Below are 12,552 nucleotides of genomic sequence, written 5' to 3'. Positions count from 1 at the left end.
TTTCATTTTGTCAGTTTGCGTGTTACCTTTTATATTAATTAATTTTCTGCATATAATAGTATCAAAGTGCTTACAATGAGTGTTAAGGAACGATGTGGGGAGTGGAATGTATAAGCCCAGCAGGAACCAGTAACGAGCCTGCCAGTTTAAGATACCTTCTTGATTTCTATAGTCAAGCCAAACTGGTAATTTGTTACTTCCCTGCTGATAAACTACATCTTACAAGCTTGCATGCTCCTGGTGTGCATGAAAACCTAATTGGCTCCAGTATTATAGCAGAAGGAGGAGCAGGATGAAGGCTTTGTCTTTTATGATGAGAGAACTACATCTTATTTTTGCATGCAAGGAGAAAACGTACAGATGATCTGAAGCAGTGAGTGAGAGAAACAAAAATAGCCACCTTCCATGTGAAATGAGAGTTAGCTCTGCCAGCAGTCATTTCAGAAGTGCCTTTGGGCCAGTAGGAAGCAACACACGGAGAAAGCAGTAAACATGGTACAGAGATTTTGCACACTAAAAGTGCTACATTCTCCACATGCACAGCAGCAGAATCTACACGTACATAATCCCACGCTGATCCTGGCTGGAAATGGAGTAGGAATCTTTTGTTGTTGAGAGCTCATTGCTCAGTGGTTGGGCAGACCAATGCACTGTACAAATAAGGGCCCAAATTCAGTCCTCAGTATCTGCAACTAAGGGCCAAAGTACACATTACACCTAATGTGTTGCATGTAGCTATGTCTCCATTTTTACTTTAATTATGGGCATTGGGGTGCAATTCAGAATATGGGAAGTCGATAGTTATCTCTTCCCTCCCCAGAGAGATCAGAATTCCCCCCCCCCAGCCACCCCATGGCTAGAATGCTTAGAAAAAAGTTTCCATTGCAATCCACTAGAGTACAGGATCTGTGAGCCACTTCCAGTGTTATACGGTATCAAAAACTGAACCAGAGGACTATAGCTAGAACCAGAGAGCTACTACTTGTGCTAAGAAGGATAATTAATCTAGTCCAACGAAGTTGGATGCTCCATCTCTGACACCTTTAACCCCACATTTTCAGCGATAGCCAAGTCAGGAAAGAGAGCAATACATGCAAGACAGTTAATCCACTGAAGTCAATAAAATTAAAGACTTTTCTAAACTCAGTTTGTGTGCGTGTGTGTGTGTGTGTGTCTAGTTAGATAGATATAGATGTAGCTATAGATATATAGAATCCAGGTCAAAAGCTGGTAGGAGATTTTCAGCCAAAATCTGAGCTGTGTATGTCTGTGTCTAAAGTTAAAGTTAAGCTTATAGAGAAGGTAAAGTTAAACTCATTGAGAACCCTAGCCCTTCTTTGTTACTAATAAAATAAAAACCAATTCAAAAACTTAAAAAGTAATACTAGAATACATATGTAAAATTCAAGCAATGCAACTCTTTCCTTTGTAAGCCTCTGATCCTACATATCCTTGTGTGGGGAAGCTGTATTCAACAGAAGAATACCTAAATAATTTGAAAAATGTTACCCCATTGTGTTAGATTCACAGACCCTGTTAAAGGAGAAAATGTTAAGTTCTATAGATGTAGTCTGTTCCTTTGAAACCAAGTCTGCCTGTTGGTAATCAGCTAGTCCTAAAATACACCTAGATCAATCAATTGCTTTATTATTTGCTCAAGCAGTTTCCCCAATAGTAAGCTTCAGCTGACTCTTCATTACCTTCCCTATACCTACCTTTTTATTCTCCTTTCATGTTCATAGAAAGGCTTTGAATGCATTGATTACCATTATTGCATCCATTCGACTTTTAATTAGGGGCCTATTCTAACCACTCTCTAAAGCTGGGTCAGCATATCTGTTAGGAAGCCTATATTTTCAAAGGGTTTTATTTACTAATGAAGTTTTGTCTGGTTGCATATTTGATTTGCCTCCAGATCTCAAGTCACATGCAATTCTCCTCTGCAGCACCACCAAAAAGTCTTCTTATAAATGTTTAAACATTATAAAGTTGCATCATCTGTTTAAAAAGTTTAATACTCGTAATGACAAATGCAATCACCACTATTTGTCACAGAGGGAAAAGCAATGTTTGCTTTGTAGGCCAGATTTTGTCTATTTTGTAATAGAATACTTCTGATTTTTAAAATTAATACATGTAACAGATGCTACATTACATGTTACATGTAACAGATAATATGTTACTAATACATTTAGGGCCCAATTCTATGGGAATAGGTAGCTGCCTCCGAACTCGCCTATCCAATGCAGGGCAGGAGAAGCACAGAGAGATTGTTCCCTCTGCACTTCTCCTGCCCCGCATTTGCGGTTAGACAGCCGATTTCAGCTGTCTAGCCACGGGAAGGCGGAGAGTGGGAGGAGGCTGCTGGACAACACATAGGATGTGCCGTACTGGGATTTCCGCCTTCCCCGCCCTGGAACACCCCCCAGAACACCCTGTTTTGCCCATTCCACATTCCTTTTCCGAGTTCAGGGATGTTCCGCATTGCCTGCAAGGCAGCGCAGAAGTGGGGGAAGGTCAGTTCTCCAGGAACTGACCTCGGAGTGCGGGCTCCAAGGTTGGTAACTGGAAAACTAGATATCCTATAGCCGTCTAGCCGCTAGTGGCCATAGGATTGCTCCCCTCAAGAAGTCTATGTTAAAAGGAGAATACATTTGGTTTAGATCAAGTGAGACTGCAACAAAATCTTGCGGGGTGGAGTGCTCCTGTTCAGTACTCCAGTTAGCCAGTCTTAGCCTCTTCCACGATACTCCATTCCATTCCCCTGTCCACCAGGTTCCTCCCAACAGTCAGTCAACATTCTGTGTCCCTCATTGGGCTGTTTTTGGGTTCTCCCCTCTGCCTCTCTCTCTCTCTCTCTCTCTCTCTCTCACACACACACACACACACACACACACACGTTTATTTTCTCTAAAGAGTTTTTGTACTACTGCAAACCTTAGGGTTCTTCCAAGCCTGTTGATACCTCTCTCTTACAGTCAGGGCCAGAAATATTGGAACAAGGATAACTGTTTTGGCACTTGGCCTCTGTTGACAAAAGTGGGGCACTAACCATTCAGGAAGTACAGCCAGTGGCACACACACACACCTGTCGTTGGTGGCTCATAAGTAATGGAACAAACCAACATCTTTTCAAACTTAAGGATCCCCTTTAATAACTGAATGAAAATCCTTTGCAGTCAATCTTTGCAGTCAATCTTCAATCTTAAGTCTGGAACCCATGGACATGACCGAATGCTGAGTTTCCTCCCTCGAGATTCTTTGCCAGGCCTTTACTGCAGCTGCCTTCAGCTGCTGCTTGTTTGTGGGTCTTTCTGCCTTGTCTTCAGTAAGTGAAAAGCATGCTCTATTGGGTTGAGATCAGGTGACTGACTTGGCCATTGAAGAACATCCCACTCCTTTGCCTTCAGAAACTCTTGGGTAGCTTTTGCTGTATGTTTTGGGTCATTATCCATCTGCAATATGAAGCGGCGTCCTATCAGTTTGGCAGCATTCAGCTGAATCTGAGCAGAAAGTATAGCCCTGTACACTTCAGAATTCATCCTGCTGCTTTTATCAGCAGTCAGGTCATCAATAAACACCAGTGACCCGGCTCCATTGGCAGGCAGCCATACATGCCCATGCCATCACACTGCCTCCACCATGTTTGACAGATGATGTGGTGTGCTTTGGATCATGAGCTGTTCCTTTCCTTCTCCATACTTTTCTCTTCCCATCATTCTGGTACAAGTTAATCTTGGTTTCATCAGTCCAAAAAATCTTATTCCAGAACTGGGCAGGCCTTTTTAGATGTTTTCTGGCAAAGGCTAATCTGGCTTTTCGGTTCTTGAGCATTCCCAGTGGTTTGCACCTTGTTGTGAAGTCTCTGTATTTACATTCATGTATTTACTGTATTTACTGTAGATGTTGACAATTACATGCCTACCTCTGCAAGAGCATTCTTGACCTGGCTAGATGTTATGAAAGGGTTCCTCTTCACCATGAGCAGAATTCTGTGGTCATCTACTTTAGTTGTCTTCTGCGGTCTTCCAGGCCTTTTGCTGTTGCTGAGCTTGCCAGTTAATTCCTTCTTTTTCAGGATGTTTCAAACTGTTGTGTTGGCCACTCCCAATGTTTTTGCTATCTCTCTGATGAATTTATTTTGTTTCTTCAGCCTAATGATGGCCTCCTTCACTCACATGGACACCTCTTTGGACCTCATGTTGGGAGTTCCAGTGAACAGCTACCAAATGCACATGTAACACTCAGAACCACCTCCAGGCCTTTTATCTGCTTGATTGGTCATGGGGCACCCAGGAAACAGGCCACACCTGGCCATGCAGCTGCTTGTCAGCCATTCGTTCCATTACTTATGAGCCTCCAACGATGGGTGTGTGTGTATGCCACTGGCTGTCCTTCCTGAATGGTTAAAAAAAAAGTAAAGGTGTCCCCAACCAGTCGTGTCCGACCCTAGGGTGTGGTGCTCATCTCCATTTCTAAGCCGAACAGCCAGCGCTGTCCGAAGGCGCTTCCGTGGTCATGTGGCCGGCATGACTGAACACCGAGGTGCACAGAACGCTGTTACCTTTCCCGGCGAAGCGGTACCTATTTATCTACTTGCAATTTCTTGCTTTCGAACTGCTAGGTTGGCAGAAGCTGGGACTGAAGACGGGAGCTCACTCCGTCACACAGCACTCGGGTCTCGAACTGTTGTCCTGCCGACCTTCCAGTCTGCAGTTCAGCGTCTTAACCACTAAGCCACCGCGGCCCCTACTCCTGAATGGTTAGTGCCCCACTTTTGTCAAACCCCTTGAATTACAGCTGAAACTCCTGACTTCGCTCCCATCTGGGTGTGTTTCCTTTCAGCTTCAATGTGGTGGTGTACAGAGGCCAACTGCCAAAACAGTTATCCTTGTTCCAATATTTCTGGCCCTGCGTATATATCTGGATGGTGCCCTTTTGGCTACATAAGGATCCACACTTACCTCTGAGTTTTGGAAATAGATGGAATGATAGAACATTGCTAACTGATATGAGAAGCTCCATCAGCTCACAGAAATAAGTAACATCTTGTCCACATGGCTGAGCTATTAGTGTATTTGGCACAGGACACTAATAATGCAATCCTAAGCAAGTTTTTATTTTTACAGAAGTAAATCCCATGTGAGTTCAATGGGGTATATTCCCTAATTAAGAATGCTTAGGATTGCCGCCTTAAAGCAGCATTGACAGAAGGTCTGTATTTGTGTGCATATGTAAATTTGTGTTCATATGTAAATTCTGTTCATAAAGGATAAAAAATAGAAGAGCACCATTTTAAATCTATTGCATATGCAAGTATTGTATTCAAATTATGTATCCAGGAAATACAAAGTACAATTGAAACATCATGGCCCTGATCCAACTGTAGTCACAGATTTAGTCATGTGTAAGAAGCAGTGGTCATGGATGCACATAGATACAGGGTTGGATCATACTTAGGAGCAGATCCATTGAAATCAATGGGACTTAAGTTAGTCATGATATTTGAAAAAATGTGTACAAATACTGGGTATATTTCGGAAAATACAAATAGGCATGAAAATACATAGACATTCTTGCGTGAACTTAAAATGTTTTGCAGTCAAATGCGGAAATAGGAAAGAATAAACATAGCAGTGGAAATATGAGAATCTGAGTGAAATTGAGCTTGACAGATTCACTCATCCCTACGGAATGGGGGAGGGGGTTAGAAAACCCTTGTTAAAGGATGACATGCTCTATGAACAGCAGTCCGGATGCTAGGACAAATACCATGCTAAAAAGGCTTAGTCTGTTCTTAATTTGAACCGCATGAGAAGAGAGTCTATCAAAGACAATATAAATCGCAGTAATACTGTCTATGCGTAGTGCTCTTCCCCTCCCCAATCTCCAAAAGGCTTTACAAACATTCTCTTTAAGTTAATCTCAGAAAGTATGATTTTAGGCCAGATTTTGTTCATTAGTGTGACAAATCTAATGCCATTTCAATTGAGAATGATCGTGTTTAATAGAATAGAACTAGTTTAAGCCTTATTGTTCTCCTAAAAGCCAATGGATGGAATTTAACTTTCCTTTAATTTATGGCACAGGATTTACATTTTTAAAAGTCTAACTAAATGCATCATATGAATTTGGCCTTTTATCAATTTTCTTTCTAATTGCATAATATGCTTTTCAGCCTGCTTCCTGCCTTAGCTATTGCTTGGAAATAAAGATCTCTCAACAATAGGCTGGTATTTTATTTCGTATTTTGCTCTATCTTTATAGGTAATACTGTCTTTGTGCAGCAGATAGCGCTCAAGATGTTTGTATATATGAAAGAGGGAAGAGAGTGGTCACATTACTGCTGCTCTGCTGTCAGATTACCCCGAGAAACACGTTTAACTTTACTTCTTCTTAGAAGATCAAAGGATATACTGTATTGTCTAAACCACTTTATTATAAATGAACACATTATTATCCTTATGTTAACTGATTTTCATGAATTAAATTATGATTTTATTACAGTTAAATTAATAGGCACATACATAAAACACATATAAGATTTGTTGCAAATTAAATAGATGTAGCCTGGAATGCAAAGAGATGCTTAACAAGGAACTTGCACTATGCCACTATCCCAGTGGAATTTTTGACTCGTGTTCCTTGGTCCCTATCCATATCACAAACAACTTCTGTAACCTCTCAGTTTCAGAAAGAGTTTACTTTAGATGTTTTGTTACATTTTAACTAAATAACACAGTGGGCCATTTCACACAATCAAACACGCATTTGGACAATATGGCAAGTTGCAGTGGCTTGTTTAAATCGACTGCATGTGCTGGGCACCATTTGCATAATTACCCGCCCAGGCTTGGCTTGACGTGGCATCCAAACCCAGGCAGCATGTCTTGTTTGAGGAGGAAACAACCCTCAAAAAACCTGATAACAGGCCATGGGTTATCTGAGGGTTGTTTTCCCCTCAAACACACCATGGCACCCAGGTTTGGATGACAGAAGCTGCGCCTGGGCAGATAATTAGGCTAATTGTGCCTGAACACACCACCAATTTAAACAACCCCCTGTGGCTTAAACAGGCCACAAAGGCTTGTTTTGATCACGTGAACTGGGTCAGTCCCTCTTATTACATTAATATCCCACATTTCATCAAAGGAACTTAAGGTAGCATATATGTCCCCTATCCCTTTTTATCCTTACATTACATCAACCTTGTGAGGTAGGTTGGGCTGAGAGATAGAGACTGGCACATCTCAAGTCATCTAATGAGCTTCATGGCTGGGTAGAGTTTTTAACCTTGGTCTCCCCACTCCTACACCACTAAACCATGCTGTTCCTGTTGTTTGAAAAAAACAAGTTGAAAGACTTTCTTCAGCTTAGTTTTGTGGCCTCACAAAACTAATGCTGTGGTTCTTTAGATCCTGGAACCTGGATTATTTATGGCAATGATTCATCACATGCTGCTAATACTGAACATTTAAAATGAAAAACTAACTTAATACAGAGTCCAAAAGGAGCTAATATTTATTATTATGGATCAAGTATAATTCCTTTTAGGCAGCTTCCAAGTTCTGTATAGACATGTGACTCATGTCATGTTCCAAGATCATCACTGGAACATGATGCTGTTGTGTAATGGTATGCTGGTACAGCAGTTGATATGCTCCCAACATACATCATGTGCACATACATCATGTCGGTCTTAAGCCTGCAATCCTGTACACACTTTTCTGAGAGTAAACCTCACTGAAAACAATGGAATGTGTAGGATTGCACTGTAAGTGATTAAAATTATTGTTCAGGTTTAACTATTTTAGTTTTGGACCAATTCATTCAACCCATATCTCAATAAAGTGGTATTTTGAGTCTATGTAAGGAAGCAGGACCCACTCAACCTGCAAGGCTTTCTTGAAATGCAAAATGAAATTATTAAGAACTATACAAATGGAGATGTGAGGCCAGAGCAGGAGAGAGTTGATTTTCAAAGCAGGAGAAAGTTGATTTCAAGAGTGATCTCCATCTTTCCAGCTTTTGACTTCACTGCCTTAACTTTGCTATTATCCCTGCACTTGAAGGTGCCGCTGTTCTTATTTATTTATTTATTTATTGCCTTTATATCCCGCCTTTTTTCCTCTTGCGAGGAACCCAAGGCAGCTTACATTATCCTCCTCCTCACCATTTTATCCTCAGAACACCAACCCTGTGAGGTAGGTTGGGCTGAGAGTGTGTGACTGGCCCAAAGTCACCCAGCGAGCTTCCATGGCTGAGTGGGGACTAGAACCCGGATCTCCCAGCTCCCAGTCCAAAACTCTTGCCATTACACCACACTGTTCTTCAACCGCCCATCATATTTTGGATGCTATTTTGCATGTGCAGTTGTAAAATACACATCTATAAAGCTAGTATGGAGGAACGTATACATCTAAAAACAGCGAAGATGGGCTGAGAGCCAGATGAGAATAGAAGCTGGAGCAGCCATCAGACACTAGCATATATAAAGCAGGGGTGGCTCAGAAACTGGTGTCTTGGGATCTGCCTCTCTGCCATTTTCCAGTGTTGGCAGATGTACAGCATATAGTAAGGGAATGAAACAAAAGGTAAAGGATTCCTTACATGACAGCCATATATATAAAAAATAATCCCCCTATTGCAATAATCGTAATGTTCTTCTTGTGTCAGATTAGCTGTCACATCACATGCAAAGCTGAGATTAAGAAAAGATGGCTCCTGCCGACTCCTGTACTGTCACATCAGTATAAAACACATGCATGTTTATGTAAACTAAAATGTGGAAGGGTTGATGAAATGTCCTAGCTGCACATACAAATGTTCAGTGAACAAACTCCCCCTGAGCTCATGCACAGCTTCTGAAAAGTTTATGTTTCCTCTTCGAGGATGGTACTGTTGTAAATGACTGAACTGAAAGCAGCCAGAGTCACTGAAATCAAGGGACCAAAGCAAGGTGGTACACCAGAAACTGAAGCCATTATCTTCCACCACGAGGAACACTGGGGCAGGTCTAAGAGGAAACAGAAAATGAAGGGCACTACATTCCGCTTCCAGTTATATTTGTTCTTAGTTTCCTGAGGCTGCTAAAAATGAATGCATTTCAGTTTGACACGACACTTTGATTTCTTGTCTCTTTAGGGCAACTGTGTCACATGACCAGCAGCTACTCTTGCACCCCTTTCCCTCTCTGCCAGATAGGTATTTGTTCTGTCTTATAACAATATGAGCAATTCATATTGCTTCTCATATCCTCCTTCTGACAGTCCAAGACACTCAGCTTTTCTAGATGAGCCTTTATTGTGCACTCACCATTTCTCACCCACAGTTGTTTGCAGGCACTTTAAATGCTGCCATCACCCTCCAGATTCACTTCTGTTTTTTTAAGAGCACTTTCACAGGTTTTTTTGGAGCAGGGAAAATCTGATATTTGGGGGCACCATGAAACAAAGTGCAAGTCCCCACCACTATAATTGCATTGTTCCACTATGCCACAGTGTCACCTAGAGGTTATGCAGTGGGAAATACGGAAAGGCAGAAAGGAAAATAGCTTCATGTAGAGCTCCAGTCTTAATTCTGCAATGAAACCAGAAGCAGAAACATTGGGTTTAACAGCCTTATTTTTTTAAAAAGCTCAGTGTGACATTTACTCCCTCCTTCTCTTTGTAACTTAGAGCTTGACTAATAGAGTTTTGGGGACTCCAGTTTACCGAGGAAAGTGTGTATCCAGCTCCGGGTCTATGGTGATGCCCCCCATATGATGAAGCATCTGGTGAAATCAATGGAAACTCCCCACCACCACCACTACCGATGATGAAACATCAATGGAATCACAGAGTCTTGGTCTGTCACAGGGAAATGAGCATCATGTGGCAGTATCTTTAGAAGAGACTGAGTTAAGAAGCAGAACATTTAACAAATGTTTCTATTATTAGGAGTTGACTTAATAAACGTATTATGGTGATACAGATTTTGCGGGGGGGGGGAATTAAGCATGAACAGTTGACTGAAGTATCCAACTTCCAACTGCAGGGGGTGGGGGGGAAGAAGCAGTTGGAATCACCCAAGAAACAAAGCACAATGGTTTCATATTTGAATTATGCCACATTCTGCCTTCAGTCCTGCTGAAGTGACCCACGAAATAGTGGTCCCCTCTGTTATGTAGAAGCTCAAACATGATCATATCTTCCTCTTCCACCATGTCCCATCTTCTTTCTTGATATTCTTTTAAAAACTGAAATGCTCTTAGGAGAAATCGCTTCTCAGCCTTTTGGCTAAGATCAAGTGTAGTATCTGTTCTTATCAGTTTAATATCTGATATGTTCTCTGAGAACTATATATTTAACTTAGAGATGACCTGAAAGCAAAAAAAAAAAAAAAGCACACATATAGGAAGTGGAAGGCCAAGCAACAAAGGAAGAGTACAGGCAGGTAGCACAGATCTGCAGGGATGGAGTCAGGAAAGCTAAAGCTGAGAAGAGCTGAGGTTAGCTAGGGATGCTAAAAGCAACAAAAAGGCTTTCTTCAGATACGTGCATAGTAAAAGGCAGAGGAAAGAAATGGTGGTTCAGCTATTAAATAAGGATGGCAAAATGAGAACAGATGACAAAGAAAAGGCAGAAGTGCTCAATTCCTACTTTGGCCCAGTCTTCTCCCAAATGAGGGTCTATGAGCCCCCTGGCAAAGGCGAAGTACAGGCTGAAGGGGCAGGATTGCAGCTTGAGATCGATAGGCATATGGTCAAGGAACACCTAATTACTCTGAATGAGTTCAAATCTCCAGGGCCAGATGAACTGCACCCTAGAGTAATAAAGGAATTCTTAGAACCACTGTCTATTATCTTTGAGAAATCATGGAGGACGGGTGAAGTGCCAGATGACTGGAAGAGGGCTAATGTTGTCCCAATCTTCTAAAATGGTAAAAAGGAGGAACCTGGTAACTACAGACCAGTCAGTCTGACAACAGTCCCTGGGAATATTCTGGAGCAGATTATATAGCAATCCACCTGTAAACACCTTGAAAACAATGCAGTGATGATGACTCGAAGCCAACATGGATTTGTCAAGAACAAATCCTGCCAGACGAATCTGATCTCATTTTTTGAACAAGCAACCTCCCTTGTGAACTGTGGGAATGCTGTAGACGTAATATACCTCGACTTCAGCAAAGCTTTCGACAAAGTGCCCCATGAAATCCTGATGAGCAAACTAGCTAAAAGTGGGCTAGATGAAACATTGATCAAGTGGATCCACAGTTGGCTACAGAATCGGACTCAAAGAGTGCTTATCAATGGGACCTTCTCAAACTGGGGAGAGGTAACGAGTGGGGTACCACAGGGCTCAGTCCTGGGCCCAGTGCTCTTCAACATTTGTATTCATGACTTGGAGAAGGAGGTGGTGCAGGGAATGCTGATCAAATTTGCAGATGGCACAAAATTGGGCAGGATAGCTAATACTCTGGAAGACAGAAACAAAATTCAAAGGCAGCTTGATAGGCTGGAACGCTGGGCATAAAACAACAGAATGACATTTAATAGAGATAAATGCCAAGTTCTGCACCTAGGAAAAAGAAACTAAATGCAGTTACAAGATGGGGTATACATGGCTCAACACTACAAGCGAGAAAGACCTTGGAATTGTTGTAGATCACAAGCTGAATATGAGCCAACAATGTGATATGGCTCCAAAAAAGGCAAATGCTATTTGGGGCTGCATTAATAGAAGCATAGCTTCCAAATCCTGGGAAGTACTAGTTCCCCTCTACTTAGCACTGGTTAGGCCTCATCTGGAGTACTGTTGTGTCCAGTTCTGGGCACCACACTTTAAGAAGGATGCAGACAAGCTGGAGAGGGTTCAGAGGAGGGCAACAAAGATGATCAGGGGACTGGAAACAAAGCCCTATGAGGAGAGACTGAAAGAACTGGACATGTTTAGTCTTGAGAAGACTGAGGGGAGATAGGATAGCACTCTTCAAGTACTTGAAAGGTTGTCACAGAGAGGAAGGCCAGGATCTCTTCTTGATCATCCCAGAGTGCAGGACACGGAATAATGGGCTCAAGTTACAGGAAGCCAGATTCCGGCTGAACATCAGGAAAAACCTCCTGACTGTTAGAGCAATACGACAATGGAACCAATTACCTAGGGAGGTAGTGGGCTCTCCCCCACTGGAGGCATTCAAGATGAGGCTGGACAGCCATCTGTCAGGGATGCTTTGACTTAGATTCCTGCATTGAGCAGGGGGTTGGACTCGATGGCCTTGTAGGCCCCTTCCAACCCTACTATTCTTTGATTCTATGATTCTATAAATAAAGTCACACGAAGAGTAACAAAGTATTAATATATCTTTTTTAAGGGACACTTCAACATAAGTCTTTTTGCCTCACAGTGATAACATTGGTGTAGGGAACTACCAGTTTAGTATAATGTATGGAGTTTAGTACAAGCATTTTTAAAGAAAAAAGTAACGTATGGTGTGGTCTTTAGCTTGGTTACATGAACTCTGGAAGCCTTTTACTGATTGTACAGTAATTATATTTTCTATTGGAGACAT

The 12,552-nt window shown here is 41.9% G+C and overlaps 1 pseudogene; it reads left to right on the top strand.

Moving 5' to 3' along the window:
- The first annotated feature begins 10,257 nt into the window (after positions 1-10,257).
- On the top strand, positions 10,258-10,365 carry LOC146358381 (U2 spliceosomal RNA; annotated as a pseudogene).
- Positions 10,366-12,552: the final 2,187 nt, after the last annotated feature.

The sequence above is a fragment of the Heloderma suspectum genome, chromosome 1 (genome assembly GCF_057233095.1).
Source record: "Heloderma suspectum isolate Gila_16-S chromosome 1, 16-S_ref, whole genome shotgun sequence".
Taxonomy (NCBI): Eukaryota; Metazoa; Chordata; class Lepidosauria; order Squamata; family Helodermatidae; genus Heloderma; species Heloderma suspectum.
The sequence above is the reverse complement of the archived record's forward strand: the minus strand, read 5'-3'. Positions and strand labels throughout refer to the sequence as shown.